Source organism: Sphaerodactylus townsendi, linkage group LG05, assembly GCF_021028975.2.
Source record: "Sphaerodactylus townsendi isolate TG3544 linkage group LG05, MPM_Stown_v2.3, whole genome shotgun sequence".
NCBI classification, from domain to species: Eukaryota; Metazoa; Chordata; class Lepidosauria; order Squamata; family Sphaerodactylidae; genus Sphaerodactylus; species Sphaerodactylus townsendi.
Window position 1 is genome coordinate 125,862,346 of NC_059429.1, and position 27,529 is coordinate 125,889,874.

A 27,529-nucleotide genomic window follows, 5' to 3' on the forward strand; every position below is an offset into this window, starting at 1 on the left:
ATTGAAAGTGGATAGAAAGTGCATTATTCTGCATGTGCAGAAGGGGCCTTAGTCTCTTGCCTTGAAAACCCCACTAGGGGTTGCCAACTTTTGGCAACCACTTGACAGCACTTCACGCACACACAAAGTGTGTGAGCCACATTTCCTTTCGGCTCTTGCTGCTTTGCTCTGTTCCAGTAACTCTGGCCTTGTCTGTCATCAGTGCACCCAAACATGGCTGTGTAATCCCTGTGGGTAACGAAATGAAGATATCCTGTCATAGGAGAGATAGGACTCTGTGTGTTCGTGTGTGTGCATGTGTGTGTGTGCGTGCGTGCATGTGTGCGCATGTGCGTGACAAAATTAATCCAATTCAGCTCTGTGGTGATTCTGAATTATATCTATTCGAAAAAGGCAGCCTATTATTAAAGGCTGTTAATACGGTGGGAAATTATATTAAACGAAACAAGACAAGAGCTGATAGTGTCCATCTCTTTCCAGCTTGTACCAAGGATACTGATCTGCTTCTAATACAGCAGGAGAAGAACTGAACTTCTTGCAGGGCCCAGCCCCAGAATCTGAGTTTGAATGAGAATGTCTTAATCTTTGAACTCGTGGACAGAATGTTCCTGTATGTCCATAGAGTGCGTTTCCCTTACTACATGGTCAAGCAATCCCAAATCTGCTTTGCTGCCTGCTAAAGTCAGGGCTGATTCACATGTTACAAAGTCCACATAGTTATGCAGTCCGTAACTGTTAGGATTTTACACGTGCCTGCGTCATTCAGTCAAGCAAGAGTTAACTGTTGAAGTCGCATGCCTGGAATCCCATGAGCTTCTGGAAAGATCTCTCCTTTCTTCTTCCAGCAAAAGAGGAGACGCAGAAACACAGGCACAGATTCCCAGACTGAGCACTTGCATAGATAGAGTTTGCTGTTCCTATATTTAGTGTAACTTTATTTTGTTATCCAGTTAAGTTCTACAAAATCACACACTTGTATCTCTGCTACACGATTTACTCTGCTAATTCATTGCAATACAACAATAACACTAAATTTGCAGCTATGGGGGCCAGATTTGGATTGGGGCTACCTCTTTGCTCTGTGGATTCAGCCGCCCTCCTGCACAGTACTATTTTCCTGGCCCTAAACTGCCCAAAAAAGCCACTGTTTTTCCATAGTGAAAACATAGGGGGACAGATGGCTACACAAGCTTCCTCAGAAGGGCAAACAGCATTTGCTTGAGGGGGACATGGATATACAGCAAGCTGCCTTAAATTGATCAGTCCTTTGGTCTATCAAGGTGGGTTCCACACAGCACAAATATAACATCTTTATGGCATTATAAATAGTGTTTTGGGGAAGAAACTTCGCACAGCTCTCTTTCCTAAAACGAGTTCAGGCTGTTACATTCTTCTCAACCTGTGTATCTTTGACTAATACTAACGTTGGGATCACACAATGTATATTTCAAAACAAAATTGCTACATTTCGTACTGTAATGTCAAAATGGGGGAAAGATCCTCCATTTTGAAAGGTGCTCCCCCCCACATTATCACTTTTGTTTCTAAACTAATTCTTTCAATTTTCCGATATACTTGGGCAAGGGAGGGGGGAGACTAATTACAATCATGTCTAATTGGGCATAGCTATGCAAATTTAGCATTTCTACATGATTATATGTGTCAGGAAAGCTTTGGAGTTTTGGAGTATCCTTTTTGTACTTGGTCTAAAATGTCCTTATTGCTAATCCTCCTCTAGAGCTGGAACCTAATTAGAATATTGATAGACTAATAAGGAGAATAAAACACTCCAAGTCTGTTCCAAAGGTGAGAAAAGGCATTAATTAAAAACAGTGTTGTCTGTTTTGTTTAATGCATAGTGTAATTATCAAGGTATAATTAGACAATTTTCTTGGGTTGATCACAAGGGCAAATATTTAAAGGAAGTTTTGCTGTGACTCGTTCAGACAGGGCGATTGGCCAAATCTTCCTGTAGAAAAAAATTCATTGAACAAAAGAAAAGTCAGCAACTCATACAATCCAGAATCCTGTTTCCTACAGTCCAGCTACCAGATGCTCATTAAAGGGCTGCCGGTAGAGCATGGAGGCCAAAGGAACTTCATGAAAGGTCCATGCAGTGGTGGGATCCAAAAATTTTAGTAACAGGTTCCCATGGTGGTGGGATTCAAACTGTGGCGTAGCGCCAATGGGGCTGGGCGGGGCACGACGGGGGCGTGGCCAGGCATTCCGGGGCGGGGCATTCCTGGGCAGGGCTGTGACAAGGACACAGCCACTGTGCCGGTCCTTGGGCAGGAAACGAATGCACGCAGGCGCAGGCTGCCACGCACATTAGTGCACCTCCTGCTAGACTGCTTCAAGTTCTGCGCGCTACTGCTGAGAGGAGGGGCGTAACTAAGGCCAAAATCACGTGGCAAAATCACCAATTAGTAACCCCCGCTTGGCACACACAAATAATTAGTAACCTACTCTCGGGAACCTGTGAGAACCTGCTGGATTCCACCTCTGGGTCCATGGTGTAGTCAGAGATACAAAGTCACCCTGTCCAGGCTACAAATATAACGTTGGCTCTGCTCCCAAGAATGCCCCGGCCTCCCCCCTGCAGCATCTGTTTTGGATGCCAGCACAGCCCTGTGGCAGCCTGGACTTCTGGATTCACCTGCTGTGGAGCTGAGGGATGGCTGGCTGCTGGCGCATTTGCTCCCTGCACCAGCAGAGATGCCACTGATGCGGTGGAGAGGCAAATAAACAAATGCGACCCTGTGCCACTCATTCCCTAAGCCAGGGGCGTCCAACCCTGGTGCTCCAGATGTTTGTGGACTATGCTCACAGGACTAAGCACATTTGGTCCCCCCCCCCCCACAATCCTGATTGGACTGCTCATCATATGATGAGAAGACAAGAGTCCCTGGAATAAAGCAATCATCTAAGGAATAGTTGAAGGCAGCAGGAAAAGAGGATGACCAACCTCATCTCATTCAAGGAATCCACAGTCTTCACTCTGGAAGACTTGAGCAAGGTTGTTAAAGAGAAGATGTTATGAAGGACATTCATTCATGGGGTCGTGATGAGTCAGGAATAATTTGACAGCACTTAACACATATGCAATCCATTGATTTTCAACATGGGCTCTAAACAGCCTGTGAAAAGAAAGCTTTCTTAGATGCTGCAAATGTAACCTCTATCTGTGGGTTCTGTGGGGCAGAACTTGGAATGAGTTGCAACAACAAATTTTAAAAACAAAATGGTTTACTTTCTTAACATATAACATCAACGTTTAACATCACACTTCAAGGTCCTGTTCAGGTTGCATTTTCAAGTCCTTCTAGTTACAGTCTACTGATACTGCCAAGTCCAATTCTTCTTTGCAAGTGGGTTGGCTCCTGAAGACTCCAAGGGCTTGGTGGACAGGTTGCAACATGATGAAGGTTTCCAGGAGAACTCTCACCCATTACAAACATTAAAATAAACCCTGAAACAATAAACTTCAACATTTACAACATAGCAAAAATAAACAACTACCTTCCCACTAGTTCCCAACAACATTGCAGTTACCTTAACAAGGTTCCCCTGGTGGTGTTAAGGGCTTATACAAATCAAGTGGTGGTGTTAAGGGCTTATACAAATCAAGGTCCGAGTCTGGTAGCCTTGTCTCCTCCAAACCACATGAGCTCTGCAGCTTTGAGTCTCCACCCCTTTCTGGGTCAACCCATTCTGAGCATGGGGGTTACACAAACCTTCCATATTACATAACTGCAGAAGAACATTGCGGGTGTTCTATGTCATTGCTCACAAGCAACCAACACAGAAGAAGAAGAGTTTGGATTTATACCCCACCTTTCTCTCCTGTAAGGAGACTTAAGGTGGCTTACAAGCTCCTTTCCCTTCCTCTCCCCACAACAGACACCTTGTGAGGTAGGTGGGGCTGAGAGAGTTCTGAAGAACTGTGACTAGCCCAAGGTCAGACAGCAGGAATGTAGGAGTATGGAAACATATCTGGTTCACCAGATAAGCCTCTGCCACTCAGGTGGAGGAGTGGGGAATCAATCGGTTCTCCAGATTAGAATCCACCTGCTCTTAATTTATACCACCCAACAAGCCCAGCCAGAGGCCTTTATGTGAGCTGAACACGGACTTCAGAACGTCAATCAATCATCAGGCCTTTATGGCATAGTGGATTCAGAATATGTCCTATGAAATGCAGTGGTGTTTCCACAGCAGATGTTCAGAGGTTCCTCAGCTGGTAGCCATGTAGGAAGGTTCTCTGAAGTTAGAGTTTGAACAGCGCATATTTAACGTGTTCTCTTGAATGAAAACCCATCCACCAAACTTGTCATCCATTGTCAGTGATGTTCTCAGAGGCCGTTTCTGCACGGCCACGCTGGAGGTTGGGTTGGCATACATGACGCCGACCCAACCCCCCCGGGACCGTTTGCACGAACAGTCCCAGTTGCGGTGGGGAAGACGGCGCAGTCCCCCAAATGCCTTACCATGGCCTCCGGCCTCCGGCGTGTCACACAGGCCAGGGGACAAGCCCCCCCCTGCCCTGCGCGACAGCTCGGAAGTTGCAGGGCAGGGGGGCGTGTCCCTTGGCCTGTGCGACATGCCAGAGGCTGGAGGACACAGTAAGGCATTTGGGAAAAGGGAGGGGGAATGGCGCCTTGCTGGAAGCCGCTGTTTCCCAAAAACCTCGCTTAGGAAGCAAAGTTGGGAAACAGCAGCTTTGCGCCGCTGGGGGGGAGCGAGGGCGGCGCGGCTGCGATGCAGCTGCGCCCCCCATGCGAACAGCTCCCTGGGGACAGCGTTTTTGCTGTAAAAGGCCCATGTGGAAAGGGCCTGAGACAGGATGCTGCCTTATGCTGAGTCAGTGCACTAGTCCATCAAAGTCAATATTGTCTGTTCTGACTGGCAGCAGCTGTCCAAGTCCTGGGGCAAAGGCCCTTCACATTACCTACCATCTGATCTTTTTAACTGGAAATGGCACAGATTGAATCTGGGACCTTTTGCAAGTCAAACGGATGTTTTCCCACTAAGCTACATACTCTACCAGCAGCCGCAGGTTGTCTATGGAAACAACTGGCAGCTATTTATATGTATATTATATGGATTTATATGTATATTGTATGGATATTAAGAACATACGAACATAAGAACTAGCCTGCTGGATCAGACCAGAGTCCATCTAGTCCAGCACTCTGCTACTTGCAGTGGCCCACCAGGTGCCTTTGGGAGCTCACATGCAGGAGGTGAAAGCAATGTCCTTCTGCTGCTGCTGCTGCTGCTGCTCCCGAGCACCTGGTCTGCAAAGGCATTTGCAATCTGAGATCAAGGCGGATCAAGATTGGTAGCCATAGATCGACTTCTCCTCCATAAATCTGTCCAAGCCCTTTTTAAATATTGTATTATATCCAAATATTGTGACCCAGAGCAGCTATAACTATAGCAACTTACAGCTTACAGTACACTAACAAGTATGTGAACACTGGGGGGAAAAGTTCTGTTTCTTTAAAACATTACTGTTTGAAAATAAATTAATAAAAGATGGTATTCACTTTGCTTCAAGCCTTCAAAATATACAGAAATCTATTTAGGCATCTGCTTTACAAAAGTTACGATAAATATAGACTCATTCCATTGCTGATGGATATCATTATGAGCCATTATCAGCCTTAATTAATATATTCACATTATTCAAATGCAGGTAGGAGATGTTCTTTGCTGTCAGGATGAGAAAAGTACTTTTCCCATTGTGTGATGTGAAAAGCAACTGAGGCTATGAAATGTAGTTTAAGGGAAGGGGGGGGATCTTTTGAAAAAACCTATTCCTCAATAGTAAATCTGCTCCTACGCTGCCTTGTGATGTGAAAAGAGAATCTTTAAAATCCTCCAAATGGGTACAATTTCTATGTCATTTCCTGACTGTGCCATTTCAGAATTCATCTTCTGATACTTCACTCCACATTTAAAATGTATAATAGATCCTTTCGAAGTCGCTGCTATTTTGGCAGCAACGATTCTGGGTGACATAAAGTAGAATCGGGCATGCCTTTACAGTGTATGGTGGAGTACATTTTGTACCATACCATTTCAAACTGCTACTGGGAGGTCAGAGAACTGCTTTGAATACTACCCTGAGTTAAAAAAAAAAAGTACATATCTATTCATTTAGAAGAAGAGAAGAAGAGTTTGGAGTCTCTCCTGTAGGAGACTCAAAGGTGCTTACAATCTCCTTGCCCATCCCCACTCACAACAAACACCCTGTGAGGTGGGTGGGGCTGAGAGAGCTCCGAATAGCAGTGACTAGCCCAAGGTCACCCAGCTGGCATGTGTGGGAGTGCACAGGCTAATCTGAATTCCCCAGATAAGCCTCCACAGCTCAGGCGGCAGAGCGGGGAATCAAACCCGGTTCCTCCAGATTAGAATGCATCTTCTCTTAACCACTATGCCACTGCTGCTCCTCCTTACTTCATTTATATATCGCGCTCTACCAGATAAGGACCCAAAGCAGCTTCTGTTATTCACCTCTCCATTTCATCTTCACCACACCCCTGTGTAGTAGGTGAAGGAGGAGGAGGAGTTCGGATTCATACCCCACCTTTCTCTCTTGTAAGGAGACTCAAGGTGGCTTAAAACCTCCTTTCCCTTCCTCTCCCCACAACAGACACCTTGTGAGGTCGGTGGGGGTGAGAGAGTTCTGAGAGAACTGTGACTGGCCCAAGAGGGAGTAATTAGTAGTCCAAGGTCACCCAGCAAGCATCCAGGGCAGAGTGGGAATTTGAACTCAGATCTCCCAGATCTAACGTTCTAACCATGCCAGCTCTGGAACTGTTGTTAGAAAGCTAAGAAAAACCTGCAAATGTGTCGCACCTTCCTCCCACCTGTGAGGTGGACAAAACAGATTCCCCACCACACAACAACTCCATACTGCCACAGATTACAATCATATCTCACGGGGACGTGTCTCCTGTTCTCAAGCCATACGCAAAGAGCCAATGGTTGGGCAAGCAGTTTGAATGTATCGAGTTTGAATGCTGTCACATCCAGATGTGATAGATGGCCAAAATGTCCATGCACATAGGAAAATCAGGACTTGAGTAAAGGAGGATGTGTTCAAGGAGCAGCAGTGGCGTAGGAGGTTAAGAGCTCGTATATCTAATCTGGAGGAACCGGGTTTGATTCCCAGCTCTACCGCCTGAGCTGTGGAGGCTTATCTGGGGAATTCAGATTAGCCTGTACACTCCCACACACGTCAGCTGGGTGACCTTGGGCTAGTCACAGCTTCTTGGAGCTCTCTCAGCCCCACCCACCTCACAGGGTGTTTGTTGTGAGGGGGGAAGGGCAAGGAGATTGTAAGCCCCTTTGGGTCTCCTGCAGGACAGAAAGGGGGGATATAAATCCAAACTCTTCTTCTTCTTCTTCTTCTTCTTCTTCTTCTTCTTCTTCTTCTTCTTCTTCTTCTTCTTGAATCCACATGTGGAATTAGTCCTGAGATGGCCTGGACTAATTCCACGTTCCCTGCACTAGAAGCCAGCTCCCCTGTGTTTCAGTGGAAAGCAAGATATTACAGCAGGACAACCCTACTTGGGTTGTATCAAATAATATGAAGAGGGCATCAGGTCCCGTGTATTCCCCATTCATATGTCAGGGATCCCATTTAAAGCAGAAAAATTCTTTTCTTTCTTTTTCCCCATCAAGTTGCAGCCAACTTATGGCAATCCAAAAGGGTTTTCAGGGCAAGACAGAGGTTTGCCACTGCCTACCTCTGTGTAGTGACCCTGGACTTCCTTGGAGGTCTCCCATCCAATAAGTAACCAGGGCTGACCCTGCTTAGCTTCCGAAATCAGATGAGTTTGATCTAACCTGATCTATCCACACCAGGGCAAAGAACAGCCTAGGCAAGGGCAAAAGGAACCTGAATCCTATTCACGTATTCTTTTTTCCCCCTTAAACAGTCCTGGATCTACAATGTGTGGTCGATTATGCATGATTTCTGGTACAGATATATTTCTTCAAGCCACACTTTCACTTTTCATTCTCTGCACAGCAAGCATGACCACTTCCAGCACAATTTTAATTTTGCTTCACCTACAGAGCAGACAGATTTGTCAGTGAGCTCAGCTTTGCCCCAGACATCTTCTCCCTGCCCACAGCCAGCCTTCCCACTCCCTCTCACTGCCATCCACGCCTTGCCCCCTCGCCCTCTTGCCCTCCCTTCATGTTGCTATCAAAGAAAAGAAGTTCACTCACCCTCTGCATAGATATATCAATATCTTCATATACTAATAACAGAGAGTGTTTGGAAATAACAAGCCCCTCTGTCCCCTAACAGCCGCAGCAACAGCAGGGAGTGGCGGGGAGAGAACATCGGCTCAAAGGCATAATCCCCTTCTTTAGAAGCAAGTGGTCCAGGGAATTTCTTTGCTCCTTCTTTTGCAGGGGGGGGGGTATTTTTTTTGGAACAGTAATATCGATAAAAGTGCAGTTAAAAGATTGAGCCAGCAATCTTGACTACCAAGTGTAATGAGATCTGTCTTTAAGAATAAGTTGATGAGTGGTGGTAAGAGAACCAGTCCCAGAGAGTTCTCTGCAGAAAAACTGTGCACCCAGGAGGGAGTGCCTCATTATGTTTAAACAGGAAAACATGAGGAAAGCCTACTGCAAGCCCACTGTGCAGAGAAGAGTCCCATTATGCATGGAAAGTATTCCATGCATAATGGGTCTCTGTGTAAAGTGCCATCAAGTTGCAACTGACTTATGGTGACTCCAGCAAGGGGCTTTCAAGGCAAGTGAGTAGCAGAGGTAGTTTGTCATTGCCTTCTTCTGCAGAGTCCTTCTTGATGGTCTCCCTTCCAAAGACTGACCCCGCTTAGTTTGCAAGATCTGTCAAAGTTGGGGTATACAATGTTGCCTTCCCAGTATTGTCTAATCTGACGCATTTTAAACTGGGCCTTTCAAAGCAAGTGAGAAGCAGAGGTGGTTTGCCTATAATCTCCTCAGCAAATATTTCTTGGAAGGTTTCCCTTCCAAGTGTCGACCCGCTTAGATTCCAAGGTCTGTCAAGATTGGACTATATGCCATGCTGCCATCTCTCCCATGGATTTATATTAGATGCCCATAAAAATGTGCTAAGAATATTTCAGGAGCCTAGCTGTGTTGGTCTATATTACAAGAACAAGTTTCAATCTAGTATCTGATAAAAGGAGGTTTGACTCTCAAAAGCTTATAACGAAACCAGCCATTGTGGTACCTCTGGCAGTTGTGCCTTTTTAGTATTGTGTGTTTTATACCCAGACCTGGTTGTCAGGTCTTCGAGCCAGGAGGAGAGACTTTTAGCAGCTTCTAAATACCACCCACTTCCTTTCAATTGTGATTGGGCTGATTCCAGAGGTGTACGGGGTTCCAAATGGTGCCCGGAAACCAAAAACCCTCTGAGCTCTCCCCCCCCAGCAGAGCCCCGCTTACCACATGTAAGCGCCACAGCTTACTTGTGAGTAAGCACCACAGCACTTACTTGCGCAGTCCCTCCTCCCCAGCAGCCGCCACGGACTTAGCCAAGCTGGCTCCAGGCTACCGCTCTGGCAGTCAGCCTCTATGACTTTCTTAAAGGGGCAATTCCCCAAAGATTGCTTAAAGGGGAAAGCATTCTTTAAGCAATCTTTGGAAAATGGCCCTTTTAATAAAGTCTTAGAGGCTGGCTGCCAGAAGTTGAACCTCAGAGCCTTCCAGGGGAGGGTGAGTGAGGGGGATGAGGGGGACGATGGCTGGCTGGGGGGCCCACAGGCGTGCGTCCGGCATCATGGGTGGCCCCACGTCGCCATAGGAGGTACGCTTCTGGGTGATTCAGGATTGCATGTAAGCTAGGCTGACCAGACGTCCCGCTTTTGGCGGGACAGTCCCGCCTTTAAACAATTTGTCCCGCATCCCGCGGGTTCTTCAAAGTGTCCCGCTTTTTGGAAGGCTGCCGCACTGCCTTCTGGGGTGCAAGGCAGTGCGGCAGCCTCCCGTGCGCCCAGCCACAGGAGCACGGCCTTCTGGGGCTTGTTGTTTGCCGCCCTGTCACAGGGCAGGAAACGGCAAGCCCCAGAAGGCAGTGCGCTCCTGTGGCTGTGCGCGCATGCGGGGCCACCTTACCCCCCCCCCCCACCGTCCCGGTTCACAAAGGTGACCATCTGCTCACCTTAATGTAAGCATGATCCAAGCAAGAGAATGATTTTCCAGTACCAGACTATGGTCTCTGAACGTGTCTTCAGATGAGCTTGAAGACAGATCAGCAAACGCCGTGTTCACATTTCTGTATGCAGCAACCTGCAGCTTGTGAAGAAAGGTTCCCCTTGGCAGATCATGCCTATCTGCTGACCAAACGTTTTTCACTTTTCCTGCCTTCCTTTTTCTGCTCGTCTTTTGGATCGGTTGTGGATCATTTTCTTTATCCCGTGGATTGTTCAGATAAAGTGTTGAGTCACCAGGTTCGGCCTGCATTCAATGTTGGCCCATATTATAGCCTCCACATTGACTCAGTAGTAGATACCCCAAGGACAACAGTAATGGGACTGTTACATCTAACTTAAGTTAGTGCCTTAGTTTCTGCTGCCACGGAGTGCTTTTCAAAGCCTGCAAAGAAACTGACGTTTGGTGCAAGGAAAGGGATATTTCTTTTTCTGAAACCACAGAGAGCACCTATTAATAGGAAAATAAGGAAGAAAACTCGGCTATTCAGGAGGCTGGCTGAGAGTCCCTTTCACCTCTCGGATACAAATGTGACTGTAGCATAAGATAAAATTAAACATATTTCATGCCGTCACCTTTTTCCCTACGGGGCAACAAATCCACTTCACAAAAACCTCGCCGTGCAGTTTTATCACCATCTGCAGCTTCTGCTTAGGCGAGACCTTGGACCAGAATCTAAATCCCTTTGCATCCAGCCTAAACAGAATTTTCTCACCGGATCAAAATGGGGTAGAGTTATTTTCAGACGAGGATACGGTTACTTCCACATCTATTTTTGTTCAGGGCTGCAAAAGAGATTGTCCCAGACATGGCTAAAATGCAGAACATCCTGACTTCGGACCGGGTTTCTTTAAACTCCCCAACTCTTAATGCTCATGTAGAGCAGACTCCACTCTGATGCAATGCATGTCAGCAGGTAGGCTGCTGATCTCTCCCCAGTAGTGCTTTCATTGGATCGTAGGGTAAGGTGACCAGATGGTCACCTTTGTGAACCGGGATAGGCGGCCGCGCGCATACGCGCTCAGCCGCAGGAGCGCACGGCCTTCTGGGGCACTCCCATTTCCCGCCCTGTCACAGGGCGGGAAACAGGAGCGCCCCACAAGGCCGTGCACTCCTGCGGCTGCACATGGGAGGCTGCCGCACTGCCTTGCGCCCCAGAAGGCAGTGCGGCAGCCTTCCAAAAAATCGACATTCTTTGAAAATAACCCGCTGACGCTGGACAAATCTGTATGAAGGCAGGAAAACAGGAGCCCCATTGCTGCGCGTGCACTCCTGCGGCTGCACGTGGGAGGCTGCCGCACTGCCTTGCGCCCCAGAAGGCAGTGCGGCAGCCTTCCAAAAATCGGGACACTTGAAATAACCCACGGGATGTGGGACAAATTGTATGAAGGTGGGACTGTCCCACCAAAAGCGGGACGTCTGGTCAGCCTATCGTAGGGGCCTGTCAGGCTGCGCCATCATCGGCCTGCCAGAGTGCACATCTCCAGACCAGCAAAAGCTGGGCAGGCCATCTCTGCCACCCCAAGTTTCCTTTTGTTTGCATGTAACTAGTTCAATAGAGCTTACCGAGTATCTCTTATCTTTCTTTCACAGGGAGTAACTCGCCTTTCTCAAAACAACGTAATACTGTCTTTCTCTGTCTTTCTCATGCTGATATTGGGGGAATGCAAAGGTGGGGGCTTTGTGGGTTGAACCAACTGTAACATTAAGGTATATACTGGGGTCAGGGAGTTTGAATCTCAGATTTAGCTACCTGGCCGTTGGGCTTGACACAGTTCTAATAAAGCTCTTGAAACCTTCTTGAGACTTGTTACTGACTGGAGTACCAGACCCTTACAGGGCCCCAGAGACAACAATGGGTATCTGCAGAGGTGGGATCCAAAGATTTTAATAACAGGTTCCGATGGTGGTGGGATTCAAACAGTGACGACGACGCACACACGCCCCTCCAGTCCCTATAGGCCAGGGAGGTTGCTTTAGTAACCCCTTCTCGGCACTCAGAAAAAATTAGTAACCACTTCTAGAGAAGTGGTGAGAACTGGTTGGATCCCACCTCTGGGTATCTGTGTTAAGTACCATCAAGCCACTTCTAAATTATGAGGATCCTTTGAACCAATCATCTCCAAAATGTCTTCTTATTATCAACTGTGCTCAGGTCTTGCAAACTGAGCATGGCTGTCAACAATAGGACATTTTGGGGGACCTCAAGACAACATTGTCTGTGTGTGGGTTTAAGTACCATCAAGTCAGTTCTGACTGATGATGTTCCTAAAAATTAATCACTTCCCAAGCGTCCTGTTGTTAACAGATTTATGGAGGAGAAGTCGATCTATGGCTACCAATGTCGATCCTCCTTGATCTCAGATTGCAAATGCCTTAACAGACCAGGTGCACGGGAGCAGCAGAAGAAGAAGAAGGCCATTGCTTTCACATCCTGCATGTGAGCTCCCCAAAGCACCTGGTGGGCCACTGCGAGTAGCACAGAGGTCGGGAACCCGCGGCTCCTGAGCCGCAAACAGCTCTTTGCCGCTTGTGGTGCGGCTCCCGGCGTGGCTGCCCCTTTCTGCAGGGAACAGGAGAGAAAAGCGGCACCCGGCTCAGGCCGGGCTGCTGCTGCGCGCTCCCCATTCCAACAGGGAGCGCATGGGATTCCCTCCACGGTGCCCAGCTCAGGCCGGGCCGCTGTGGGGAGCTTGTGGGATCCCCTCCCCTGCAGTTTAAAGTTGAGTGGGAAATGGTATTTCTCGAAAGTCTCCTTTATCCAACAAGATTGCCTCTACAGTAGACTCGTTTTAATCCTGACCTTTGCCCAAGCAGCTCAGAGAAGTCTAGACTCTTCCTTTCCCATTTCATCATGACAAGAACCCTGTGAGGTCGGTGAAGTGGAGAGAAAGCTTCATGGCCAAACTGAGTTTTGAACTTCGTCTAACACTGTAACTACCGCCGCACACTCGTTATGATTATCAGGAGAGTTTAGTGTTCCTGTCCTTTGGAAGTATGGTTGGGGCCTTCTTTTTAGTGATGATGCCTGAACTTTGTAATGGCCTCCCAATACATATACACCCAGCAGTTCTAGCTTTCAGCAAGTTGAAGTCAGTGGTGGGATCCAAAAATTTTAGTAACAGGTTCCCATGGTGGTGGGATTCAAACTGTGGCGTAGCACCAGTGGGACTGGGCGGGGCACGGCAGGGGTGTGGCTGGGCACGACGGGGGTGGGGCATTGCTGGGCAGGGCTGTGGCAAGGATGCAGCCGCTGCACCTGTCCTTGGGCGGGAAGCGAATACACGCAGGCGCAGGCTGCCACGCACGCCGGTGCACCTCCTGCTAGACTGCTTCAAGTTCTGCGCGCTACTGCTGAGAGGAGGGGCGTAACTAAGCCAAAAATCACGTGGCAAAATCACCAATTAGTAACCCCCTCTCGGCACACACAAATAATTAGTAACCTACTCTCGGGAACCTGTGAGAACCTGCTGGATCCTACCTCTGGTTGAAGTCCTTTTTTTTAACCAGGTTTTTGAGTGCTCCCCCATCAATCTATATCCTGTTTTACAGGAGGTTTTTTTTGCTGTCTGACTGGTTTTATGGTTGAGTTTGCTGGTTTTATGGTTGGGTTTTTCCAGTTACCTGAACTTGAAAGGGATTGTTGAAGTCTCTTTTCTGTTCATGCTGCCATTTTATTGCTGATATTGTACTATGGATATGCTTGTCATTTTGCCAGTGCAAGCTTCCTGATGAAATACAGGTGAAGAAACTGCATTGCTGGGCATTTTTGTGTAGCGCAACCCTATTACCTGCGCAGAAAAGCCCTTCTGACTAGTTCAGTTTTGCGTAGTATGCAGAAAGACAGGAGAATGGGAGCTCTCCTGACCGCCCTGGGCAGGCCTTTCCGCAAGGTAGGAACCGCAAGAGGGAAAGGCACACATGTGAGCAATCGTTGACTTTGCCATTGCTGGGTTAGCGCATGCAGAAGCCCTGCCGGCATGAGAAAATGTGTCGTGGCGCAGCATCGGGAGAGCGGTGCTTACCACAAATAAGATGGTTTAAGGCCCCTTCAACTGAGCCTGGTAACAAATGAGCAGCCAGTGGAGTGTTTGCAGAATGGGACTCATATGTACGCTTCATCTAGTTCCTGCTAATAGAAGAGTTTGAAGAGTTTGGATTTATATCCCCCCTTTCTCTCCTGCAGGAGACTCAAAGGGGCTTACAATCTCCTTGCCCTTCTGCAACAAACACCCTGGGAGGTAGGTGGGGCTGAGAGAGCTCCGAGAAGCTGTGACTAGCCCAAGGTCACCCAGCTGGCATGTGTGGGAGTGTACAGGCTAATCTGAATTCCCCAGATAAGCCTCCACAGCTCAGGCGGCAGAGCTGGGAATCAAACCCAGTTCCTCCAGATTAGATACACGAGCTCTTAAACTCCTACGCCACTGCTGCTCCCTAATAGCTGAGCTGTGTTGTTCTGGACCAGCTAGAGTTTCTGAGTTGGTGCTGAAAGGGAGACTAATGTACTGTGCATTACAGTAGTCTAGTCTTCGATATTTCAGGCAGACGCATCGTTGAAAAGGATGCCTTTCAATCTGCACAGCCAATCAGAAACCTTGCTGGGCAAAAGCCCCAACTAGCCTCACCCACTTTCTAGCAACCGGTGGGTGCCAGGAAAGTTGGATGCCACGGTTGCCAGCTCCAGGTTGGGAAATACCTGGAGATTTGGGGCGTGGAGCCTGGGGTGGGTGGGGTTTGAGGAGGGACGTCCATGGGGTTGAGTGCCAGAGTCCACCTCCAAAAGTGGCCATTTTCCCCAGGGGGACTGCTCTCAACATTCTGGAGATCAGTTGTAGTAATGGGAGATTTCCAGGCACCACTTGGAAGCTGGCAACCCTGCGTGGTCGGTCACCACATTGGGGATCTCTAATTCAGTAGATAACCCAACACATGGAGGGTGGATCAGAATGGTGCCCATTGACCCTGACCCAGACCAACACAGCTCAGTGAGCCTCATATGTAGACACTATGGCCCTCAAATCCCCTAAAATCAGTGGTGGGATCCAGCAGGTTCGCACCACTTTGGCAGAACCGGTTGTTAAAATGGTGCTTGTAAACAACCAGTTGTTAAATTCTTTGAATCCCGCCAGCGGAGCTGGTTGTTAAATTCTTTGAATCCTACCACTGCCTAAAATATTTCTAAAATGTTTTCACTCACCCCCTTTACAAAGATGTACATCTGTACTCCCCCCCCCTTGAAACAATTCCTGGCTGCCATTATGTGATTTTTTTTTAGTTCTGCATTGAATTGATGCTTCAGTGCTTCACAGACTCATGCAGCATTCTGTACTCATATACTCGATACTCCAAAGGTCACCATCCCCAAATAAAAGATCAAATAGAAAAATGCTGACAATAAAGAGGCAAGAGGGAACTGAGTGAGCTCAGGAAATGGTACCAAGAAGGAAGTTTACAGAAGCAGAGGAGCATGGGAAACATAGTCAATAGATCACGCAGTCACGGAAGATGTTTTCAAAACCTTTCAGCCAGAGAATCTTTTTAACAGGGGATTCATTTAAGAAATTGGGCCTTTCCCCACTTACGTTTTGCAGCGTGCTACTCTGAGCGCGAGCAATTTCCGCCCCGGGGTCGTGTTTCCCACTGCCCCGCGCTCTGCAGGTTAGTACTACTTTGGCAGAACCGGTTGTTAAAATGGTGCTCTGCGCAGGGCAGTCAGAAGGTGCCATTTCTTCAGCGTCAGAAATGACGCACGCTGAAGGGACGTTAGAGCGCAGAGTCGGGGCGGCTGCATTGTCGCCGCCCGGACTTGTGGGGAGCACCGCTGGACCACGCGCTATTTGGGGGCAGCAGCGCGCAGCAAACGGTAGGTGGGGAAAGGGCCATTTTGAGGCTGGAAATAAAATGTTCGGGGGTAAAAATGTTGCAGAACTCCATGGAGGAAACGTTTTATTTCCTGCCTCAAAATGTTTTTAAAAGTTTGTGCGGAAAGGGCCTTTGTGTGCATAGTTTCTGTACCCTGCACTTCTACTGATTTTGCAGAGCGAAGTTACTGCACACACCTGCAGTTTGCACACGCTGAGCATGGGTGCACAGGACCTGATTCATTAGTAGAGGTCGGGGACAGGACCTGCTGCGCAATCTCAATCTCGGCTCCTTTTATAGGAAGCCGCTTCAAGCACACCCATGCGAGGCTTCCCCCTCCCGCGGACAGCAAATTGATTCCCCCTCCCTCGGACAGCAAATGGATGAAGGAAGAGAGTTTTCTTAATGTTTAAGTGGTGATTCTTATGCCAAGCTTGGCTCTCCATCTCTCCCCTAATTAGCACGAGCAGAATAAATAATGCAACACAAGCAAATAGATACACTTATTTAATCTGCATCATTTGCACACGAAGCAGGAGCTGGGTTTACTTAACAAAGAGCGTGAGATGGACTCAGCGGAAATGTATAATTATTTTAAGCATGGAGTGTACACAGCCCTGGTTTATTTTCTTTTATTTAAAAAAAATGTTTTTGTCCCATTTTTTATGCAGAATTTTTTTCAAAAAATATTTTATTAAATTTGTATCCTGCCCTTTCCCAGTTAGACTGGGATCAGGGTGACTTCAAACAAAAATAGAAGCCCTCAAGGCAGTTTATTGGGGGGGGGGGGACCAGAGAAAAAAGTGAAAATCCCTATAAAAGAAGCAGAAATATAGAATACATTTGGAAGCAGCGGTAAAATGACAAAAGAATTCCAAATTGCTAGATGGTTGAGAAAATAAACCATTTCAACCTGTGTCAAATATATATATATATTATATATTATATTATATATTATATAATATATATATATATATATATTATATATATATTAACAGAGGAAATATCAAATGAATATTTCTGGGAAAAGCATGGCGCAGCTGAGGAGCCACCATACAAAAGACCCTTTTGGAAGCAGCGTGGTGTAGTGGTTAGAGGCTGGTGCCTGAACTCAAGCCAATATGATCATGAAAACTAATTACACAAATAAAACAAAGAGCCCATTTTCAGATAGCGAACCCTAATGGAGGTTGAAGGGTTAAACTCCCTCTCCTTTCATAGCACAACCCAAGGGCAAATCGAGGCTGCAGGAGGCTGCAGTTTGCATCTTGTGCTCAGAATAAAGCACACGGTCTTCTTTCTGGGTGACCTTTGGCCACTGGCCCTGCAAGGTTGTTGTGAAGATAGCATGGAAAAGGAGAGAACTGTATTTTCCAGTTGGATTTCTGTCTGTAGACTTTGGAAATTGTAGGACATGCATGTCCTCTTTTGTGATTAACTTATAAAAGGAAAAAGGCGATGAATTAGTCACTAGAATTGGATATTAATACTACATTGTATTTACCTGTTGGATTCCTCACTGCAGCTTAGAGCAATGTGTTTCTGGGTCCTTCTCCGTGCATGATATATACACCTGAAGAAACAGATTATATTACTGGAGTTGGAAACTAATACTGGAATATACACACCTGTTGGATTTCTGATTACAGTCTATGAAGATACTTTCTTGAGTCCTTCTCCATGATTAAAGAAAAACAAACATTGAATCAGTTCTAGAATAAATAGATCAGTTTATGGGTGAAGTTGGATATCAAAACTGTACATTATACTCACCTGTTGGACTTCTGACTGCATTTCATAATTTTTTATAACATTTTTCTATGTACTTATTTATTTGATTAACTGGGGATTTAATACCGATATTCACCTTATTAAGTTGTATTGGAACAAATATTTGTGTTCTTGGGGATTGTTGTTGTATCTGTTTCACTGTTTTATGTATATATTTATTTAAAATTCCTTCAAAAATTACACGTTTTTCTTTTTTGTGCCCATTATGCAGATTTGGATTAGATAGATTGTTCTTTTTGTAGCTAGAACTGTGACTGGCCCAGAGTCACTCAGCAGGCTTTACGTAGGTGCAGGGAAACAAATCCAGAGTCCGACGCTCATGTGGAGGAGTGGGGAATCAAACTCAGTTCTTCAGTTTAGAGTCTGCCTGCTCTTAAACACTATACCACGCTGGCTCTTGAAGGAAGAAGCACAGAGGAGGGAAGGGCTGACCAATGGTTATGATCTCAATTAACAGTCAGGTTCATATCAAATGAGGCAGTCCTCAGACAGTCTTGTCCCAGATCACTTGCTCTTCAAATATCATCCAAGATTTGTGGTGGTCATCCAGTTCTCTTGTAAGCTGGATGATTACAATATTGGTACATTAGGGACAAAGGTGGGATCCAGCAGGTTCTCACAGGTTCCCAAGAGTAGGTTACTAATTATTTGTGTGTGCCGAGAGGGGGTTACTAATTGGTGATTTTGCCACGTGATTTTGGCCTTAGTTACGCCCCTCCTCTCAGCAGTAGCGCGCAGAACTTGAAGCAGTCTAGCAGGAGGTGCACCGGTGTGCGTGGCAGCCTGCGCCTGCGTGCATTCGTTTCTCGCCCAAGGACCGGCGTCCATGCCACAGCCCCACCCAGGAATGCCCCACCCCCAGAATGCCTGGCCACGCCCCCATCGTGCCCCGCCCAGCCCCATTAGTGCTACGCCACAGTTTGAATCCCACCACCATGGGAACCTGTTACTAAAATTTTTGGTTCCCCCCGCTGATTAGGGACCATTTTAGTACCCTCCAGAGTCCCATCTTCGCACCTATAATGCCTTTCTTTAAAGGAATATTCTTGTGCCGTGGATTTTGCAGTGATTTTGTGCTTTGCTAGGGCAAGTTCAGAGGTGGGATCCAGGGGGTTCCAAAGGTTCTGTAGAACCTGTTGTTCAAATTTAAAATATCACTTTTTAAATACTTAAAATACTTTCATTAAGTATTAATATTTTTAATACTTAAAATTAAACAGGTGATATTAAAATATTTTTAATACTTTTTAAACAGTCATTATTTGAATCCCACCGCCATCGGAACCTGTTGTCAAAATGTTTGCATCCCACCACTGGGCAAGTTCACTCCATTTTTAAAAGCCTGGAAAATGGCAGGTTTCGCCTCACTGCAGCCCCCGCTTTCCTGCCCCCAAGATAGACGTCGTACATTTGCAGAGAATATTACACGCGTTCATTGACCTACATTCATCTTCTTCATCTCGATGGATGAACCAATCTTGCCCTGACCTCCAAAGTCGTCCAACTGGAAGCCAGAACTGCAGGGAGAAAACAGCTGCAGCAGCTAAAAGCGAGAAAGGAAACAGCTTGTTGGCTCGGATGATGGGCAGACTTTTAAAAAACATCAGCATACATTAAGATATCCCTCCTGTTTATTAAAATTGCTCTCTCGGAATTGAACAGCAAAGGGGTCGCATGCGCTTGTGGGCAGGTTGTGAAAGAACAGAAGTCATAGCTAGGATTGTACACAACACACACGTAGCAAAGAATGACCTGCAGAGAGTCTCATCAGTGGGGTAGGGAGGAAATGAGACTCGGAGAAGTTCAGGAAAAGATGTTTGAGAGGAGTGCACTATACTAGTGTAAAGAAGAAGAGTTGGATTCATATCCCCCCCTTCTCTCCTGTAAGGAGACTCAAAGGGCCTAACAAACTCCTTGCCCTTCCCCCCTCACAACAAACACCCTGTGAGGTGGGTGGGGCTGAGAGAGCTCCGAAGAACTGTGACTAGCCCAAGGTCACCCAGCTGGTGTGTGTTAGAGTGCACAAGCTAATCTGGTTCACCAGATAAGCCTCCACAGCTCGAGTGGCAGAGCGGGGAATCAAACCCGGTTCCTCCAGATTAGAGTTCACCTGCTCTTAACGAGCAGCAAACTCTAATCTGGAGATCCAGGTTTGTTGTTTCCCCACTGCTCCACATGAAGCCTGCTGGGTGACCTTGCACCAGTCCCAGTTCTCTCAGAACTCTCCCAGCCCCACCTGCCTCACAAGGGTGGGTTCCACACGGCGTATGTATAACAGGTTGCAGTCATTATAAAGGAACCTGTTTTCCTTTTTCCTGTTTGAATGTGTGCCCTTCACCCGCTCAGGCAGCAACTGGAGCCCATGGAAACAATCCAGGTTGCTTTCATGCCTTCGCAGAGACGCTTCTCTCTCTTTTTATTTCCTGCAACACATGCATAGCTGTGCAGACGTACAGAAATGAACCCCCACAAACTATGCCGATTGTCCCACAATCCTATCTGTGTGTACCTGTGTGGCTGCACATGTGCAACACACACACACAAAGAAAGAAAGAAAAAGGGACATAAGAACATAAGAACTAGCCTGCTGGATCAGACCAGAGTCCATCTAGTCCAGCACTCTGCTACTTGCAGTAGCCCACCAGGTGCCTTTGGGAGCTCACATGCAGGATGTGAAAGCAAGGGCCTTCTGCTGCTGCTGCTGCTCCCGAGCACCTGGTCTGCTAAGGCATTTGCAACCTCAGATCAAGGAGGATCAAGATTGGTAGCCATAGATCGACTTCTCCTCCATAAATCTGTCCAAGCCCTTTTTAAAGCTATCCAGGTTAGTGGCCCTCACCACTTCCTGTGGCAGCATATTCCCAACACCAATCACACGTTGCGTGAAGAAGTGTTTCCTTTTATTAGTCCTAATTCTTCCCCCAGCATTTTGAATGTATGCCCCCTGGTTCTAGTATTGTGAGAAAGAGAGAAAAACTTCTCTCTGTCAACATTTTCTACCCCCTGCATAATTTTATAGACTTCAATCATATCCCCCCTCAGACTTCCCCTCTCCAAACTAAGGAGTCCCAAACACTGCAGCCTCTCCTCATAAGGAAGGTGCTCCAGTCCCTCAATCATTCTCGTTGCCCTTCTCTGCACTTTTTCTATCTCTTCGATATCCTTTTTGAGATGTGGCAACCAGAACTGGACACAGTACTCCAAGTGCGGTCGCACCATGGCTTTATATAAGGGCATGATAATCCTTGCAGTTTTATTATCAACTCCTTTCCTCATTATCCCCAGCATAGAGTTTGCGTTTTTCACAGCTGCCCTGCAACAGGCAGACAATAATGAATGTGTTGTTGTAGATCTATATGGCGGTCGTACTCGCTGCCGCCAAAGGGGAGAAAATGTGCTTGGGGGACTTTGTACACTGTCAGGTGCTCAGAGAATCTGCCCACAACCTACAGGGTGGACCTGCACAGAATGGCGGGCAGGCAGATTCTTCCTGACACGTTGGATGACGCGGAACCTAAAGTGAATGGGCAGGAGGGAGGGAAATACAGTGTCTCCCGGCTGCTGTGTTCATGCCGGAGTGCCTCCAACCCGGGACTGTGCAAAAGGATCCCGGGTTTAGGGAAATAAAATGGGGCAAACTTGTTTTGGGAATGGGACTCGAGTGAGGTCCTCCTCACCACAAAAAAACGTTTTAAACATGTCCTTCAGACGTTATATGTGGCCTGTGCAGAATCCACCAAATGCCTGTCTGTTGTGGGGAGAACATAAGAACATAAGAACAAGCCAGCTGGATCAGACCAGAGTCCATCTAGTCCAGCACTCTGCTACTCGCAATGGCCCACCAGGTGCCTTTGGGAGCTCACGTGCAGGAGGTGAAAGCAATGGCCTTCTGCTGCTGCTGCTGCTCCCGAGCACCTGGTCTGCTAAGGCATTTGCAATCTCAGATCAAGGAGGATCAAGATTGGAGGATCAAGACTTCTCCTCCATAAATCTGTCCAAGCCCTTTTTAAAGCCAACCAGGTAAGTGACCATCACCACCTCCTGTGGCAGCATCTTCCAAACACCAATCACACATTGCGTGAAGAAGTGTTTCCTTTGATTAGTCCTAATTCTTCCCCACAGCATTTTCAATGTAATCTGGAAGGTGTAATCTGCTTGGAGACTCCTTATGGTTGAGAAATAGCAGGGCACAAAACCAACTCTTCCGCTTGTCCTCCATCAGACAAAGGCAAACCACTTTGCTTCTCACTTGCCTTGAAAGCCCCACGCAGGGGCTGCTGGAAGGTGCTATACACACATTCTTATTCACTCTTCTCCACCATTTCCTTTCTGTCACCCGATGAGACTTTCTCTGACAGCTGCTACGCCGACGACAACCCTGGGAACATGCAGCCTTCAGACAACACGAACACCGCCTTGACATGTTCACCAGAGGGTGTCTCCCGGCAATTCCTGTTTGCGAAGGTGACATTACTTTGAAGGGATGCTCACCTTGGCTGAGTTATAAGTAGAGAGAGTTTCAGCTCCCAAAAATATATAAACCCACAACAGAGCTTGACTAAACGGAGAGGTGTACACCCTGGACGCGTTTCCCTCTGGGAATCTACTCTCTTCAAGCTCCTGTTCCAATAATCAAGTCACATTGCCCCCGATTTCCAAATCATTTTAATAAAAATCCTGACTGATAAGCTAAAGCTCCGCCCTACTCAGTGGGTATGAAAAGAATTTTGCTGTCATGGGAGTGTCTTATCACTTAGACTGCATAATTATTGAGGCACTCAAAAGATGCCCCCCTTCTTCTAGAGCAGTGATGGCGAACCTATGGCACGGGTGCCAGAGGTGGCACTCAGAGCCCTCTCTGTGGGCATGCGCACACAGAGTTCATCATGTAGGGGGCGGAAAATCACATCCCTCCCCCCCACACATCTAGACTGACCTGGGCCACTGAGTACAACATCGCACACCGCTGTGAGCAGGGAGGACTTGGCTGGCAAGGCTGGTGCCTGTGCGCCGGGTGGCTGCTGCCTGGGGGATGGGAGTGCAGAGGAGGCAGAAATGCTAGAGAGGCACAGAGTGGTGTGTGCAGGACTTGCTGGAGGCTAGAGCAGGCTGGCCCCTGCTCAAGCGGGTGGGGCAGAGGAAGAAGGAGCCAACCGGTTTTTTTCTAAACTAAAACCTCAGCATTCAGGTTAAATTGCCGGGTTGGCACTTTGTGATACATCAGTGGGGTTTGGGTTGTAATTTGGGCACTCGATCTCAAAAAGGTTCGCCATCACTGTTCTAGTGCATTTTAATCGTCCTTTGATGCTCAGGGTGGTGTATATGTCTCCTGACCACCAATAGAAGACTTGCAATATGTCTCCTCACCTTCAGAGACAAGGCAGGGGGCCTCTATTATTATTATTTTATTATTATTATTTTATTATATTTGTATACCGCCCTACCCCTGAAGGGCTCAGGGCGGTGAACACAAGATATATAGTCAGAGCACAATTAAAACCAACCAACGACCGGAAATAAATAGATTATGGCTCTAAAACATAGGACTGTCAGGTCCCTCCTGGCCGCCAGTAGGGGACGGAGGAAGATTTGGAAGTGGGGTCTGGGGAAGACCACGACCTCAGTGGCGTACCCTATAGTTATCGTACAGTTAGCATATGAGTAGAGAGAGCGCATGTCATACCCCCACACTATGTATAGACCATACATGCTGCGGTGCACAGGAACTAATGCTTTATGCCCCTCCTTGGTTCCCCCCCCCCCCGGGCAGAACATGCTGTGTTTGTGGACATTGCAGTTTGTGTGGCACAGAGGTGAACAAATCGCCTGGGTAGATAGCAAATGCCTGCAGAAATACATACACATGCACATCGCTCCACCCAAAGTCCAGAGCGTACACAGTCCAAACCTCATGTCCCACTGCGCTTGGAGAAAATACACTGAGCTGGGGTATTGGACGGCCAACTTCCAGGTGGAATTTGTAAAGCTCCTGGAATGGCAATCAGTTCTTCTGGAGAAATTGGCTGCTTTGGTGGGTGTTGATTTTATGGGGCTATACTCCTCTGCGGTCCCTCCCCAAAGCCTACCTTCCTCAGGCTGTACCTCCAAATCTTCAGGAATATCCCATCTTGGTGTGTGTGTGTGTGTGTGTGTGTGTGTCTGTCTGTCTGTCTGTCTGTCTGTCCCCTTCCCCAAACCAAAGCTCATCACTAGTTCCTCTTTACCAGCCGAGTAACTCTTCCGTACCCCAAAATTCTAAGAATTCACATCCTATGCACATCCTGCTACTAAACAGATGACAACTACAGTTGAATTGTGAAATATGTCACATTAAATGCCCTTTATGTGCTGGAGAAGATGCCAACCGATTCCTATAGGGTAAAGCAGTCGAACTCCAAGTCATTTATTTTAACAGCTCTATGTATCTGACTGTATATGTGATACATCCGCCGCAATATGTTAAGGAAGACGTCGTTCTTGTATAGGTTTTTGTTCTTCTGGATCCTTGATGAAGTTAATAAATTCTGGGCGGTCTGGTTCCCTGACCCAACGCACAACATATTTACAGAATCAGAGCCCCTTTTAAAAAATCAGGTTTGAATGAAGAGGACCATAAAACCCGCTGATTTCTCTGCTTTCTCCTCATCTTTCTAATATTAAATCATTGTGGCTTCTCACATAACAATTCTTCCTTGAGCATCTCTGTGCTTGCCAAGTTTTAGATTTAAAAGGGGGAAAACCTATACAAATTTTTGCAGTCGTACCGTAAACATCCCGAAAATAGATACTGCTGACATGCAAACTTACTGATAGCCACGCAATTTAGAAAACTGGGCCTCGTGTCAACTTTGAGAAATGAGTTGAATTTAAAAGCTCTATTTAGGTACAAGCAACTTATTTGGATTTCAACAGCCTCGGTTTTTCATGCTCAAGGCGAGTGCTTTTTCTCTTCTCCGGCTGGACCTCGCAAAGCAACGGTGTGATTCAAAACTGAACAAACGCAGTCACCGTAGACACAGCCTCCTTCCTCCCACCCCTTCCATTTCAAAATATACAACACGTATTGGATAAGACAGGGCATACCTTTAGTATTAATCTTAGTTGAAACTGCTCACATTTGCAAACAAATCTTAAGGATAGGTGAGCTTGAGAACGCTTGATAAACTGACTGGCTTTCCCTGCATGTTTCAAACACTCTTCCCCCTCAACAGGGAAAAATGATTTCAGCATCTAATGGATAATAACAGCTGGAATTCACGTTTGTGTGCATGTGTGTTAAGCGCCATCGTTGCTTCCAACTCATGGCAACGTGTGTATCAGTGTCCTACAAAATGTCCGAAGTCCTATCAGAGGTGTAGAAGAGAAGAAGAAGAAGAGTTTGGATTTATATCCCCCCTTTCTCTCCTGTAGGAGACTCAAAGGGGCTGACAATCTCCTTGCCCTTCCCCCCTCACAACAAACACCCTGTGAGGTGGGTGGGGCTGAGAGAGCTCCGAGAAGCTGTGACTAGCCCAAGGTCACCCAGCTGGCGTGTGTGGGAGTGTGCAGGCTAATCTGAATTCCCCAGATAAGCCTCCACAGCTCAGGCAGCAGAGCTGGGAATCAAACCCGGTTCCTCCAGATTAGAAGGGGGGAAAGCGCCTGGTACACCGATGCATCCGCCCCCGCCCCTGCCCCGGAATGCCCCACCACTCCCTAGAACACCCCTGGAACGCCATCATTGGAAGGGGCCAATCTGTGCTTGGAGAGGCATGGCAGATTTTAAGACATCTGCAGAACAATGGGACCACCAGGTATAGAGTTTACTATGGCTACCTTCTGCATAGCATAGTATCCCTGATAGGTCACGTGTTATTTTCTACTTTTAATTGCTTTTCATATCAGCATTCAGAAATATTTTGAATATACCTTACTTTGTCCGTTCAATTTCCCCAGAGCAAAAACATAAAAAATGGGGCTGTTGTGAGCGTGAGACTTCCACAACCTTGGTTTGAATATTCACATAATTCATGGGAGGAAAAATTGATTCCGCCTGGATTACTGTTTATCCGGTTCAAGACTCAGCAGCCCACAGTTTAAAAGCCCTAGTGATGAATGTGGAGAGAAACTCCAAACATTACAAACAAAGCTTAAATCTGTCTTTGAAATGACCATCGAATTGTGTTAAAGAATATTTAGGAATCAGACTTTATGGTAGCAAAGGCAACAAAAGTGCCGAAGAGAGATCGATATACTCAGTGGTGGGATCCAAAAATTTTAGTAACAGGTTCCCATAGTGGTGGGATTCAAACTGTGGGATAGTGCCAATGGGGCTGAGTGGGGCACGACGGGGGCGTGGCTGGGCATTCTGGGGGCGGGGCATTCCTGGGCAGGGCTGTGGCAAGGACGCAGCCACTGCACCGGTCCTTGGGCGGGAAACGAATGCATGCAGGCGCAGGCTGCCACGCACACCGGTGCACCTCCTGCTAGACTGCTTCAAGTTCTGCGCGCTACTGCTGAGAGGAGGGGCGTAACTAAGGCAAAAATCACGTGGCAAAATCACCAATTAGTAACCCCCTCTCGGCACACACAAATAATTAGTAACCTACTCTCGGGAACCTGTGAGAGCCTGCTGGATCCCACCTCTGGATATACTGTATATTGAACAGCTGTCATTTTTGTAAATGCTGGATAAGAAATAAGAAATGGTAAATCAGGTGGGTTTGGTTGGATTCAGATGTATGCCGACACTTTGGGGTCAGTCCCCGGCATAGCTCATTCAGTAGAGGAGGAGACTGATCATCTCCAAACTTGAATAAATGTTTTATTTGAGTGGGGGGGTGTTTTGTAGCGCTTCCTGTTTTTCTTCCAATGAGTCTGCGGCGAAGTCACACCAGCTTCATAAAGTTAGACAAAATGCGGCAAGTCTGTTTATTTAATACAGAAATATGCTTGATGAATGGAAAGGGTATGTGTAGGAGATGCAGGGTGTTTATTAATTGCTCGAGACGCAACTTCAGGTTGTTCATCAAAATCCAGAGCTGGGGGGAAAAAAATCTTTGCAGAGTTAATATAAAATTCCATTCTGTAGGTGGGCACAGATCAGTTTCAGAATGTAAAAAATCATCCGTCTGCAGGGAGGGGCTGTAGCTCAGTAGCAGAATCACCTCCTTTGCATACAGAAAGTTCAAGGTTCAGTTCCAAGAAGAAGAAGAAGAAGAAGAAGAAGAAGAAGAAGAGGAGGAGGAGGAGGAGGAGGAGGAGGAGGAGGAGGAGGAGGAGGAGGAGGAGGAGGAGTTTGGATTTATATCCCCCCTTTCTCTCCTGTAGGAGACGCAAAGGGGCTTACAATCTCCTTGCCCTTCCCCCCTCACAACAAACACCCTGTGAGGTGGGTGGGGCTGGGAGAGCTCCGAGAAGCTGTGACTAGCCCAAGGTCACCCAGCTGGCATGTTTGGGAGTGTACAGGCTAATCTGAATTCCCCAGATAAGCCTCCACAGCTCAGGCGGTAGAGCAGAGAATCAAACCCGGTTCCTCCAGATTAGATACACGAGCTCTTAACCTCCTACGCCACTGCTGCTCCTTGAGAAGTGACTTTCAGGTGGAAGCTAGGCTGAATCAGGCCGTTGGTCTGAGTAGAAGAAGAGTTTGGATTTATACCCCCCTTTCTCT

At 47.1% G+C, this 27,529-nt stretch overlaps 1 protein-coding gene across 1 annotated transcript in view; it reads left to right on the forward strand.

Moving 5' to 3' along the window:
- The window catches only part of CDH4 (cadherin 4), a 1,081,475-nt gene that overhangs the window by 912,069 nt on the left and 141,877 nt on the right, over positions 1 to 27,529 (forward strand). The gene's annotated exons all lie outside the window — the stretch shown is intronic.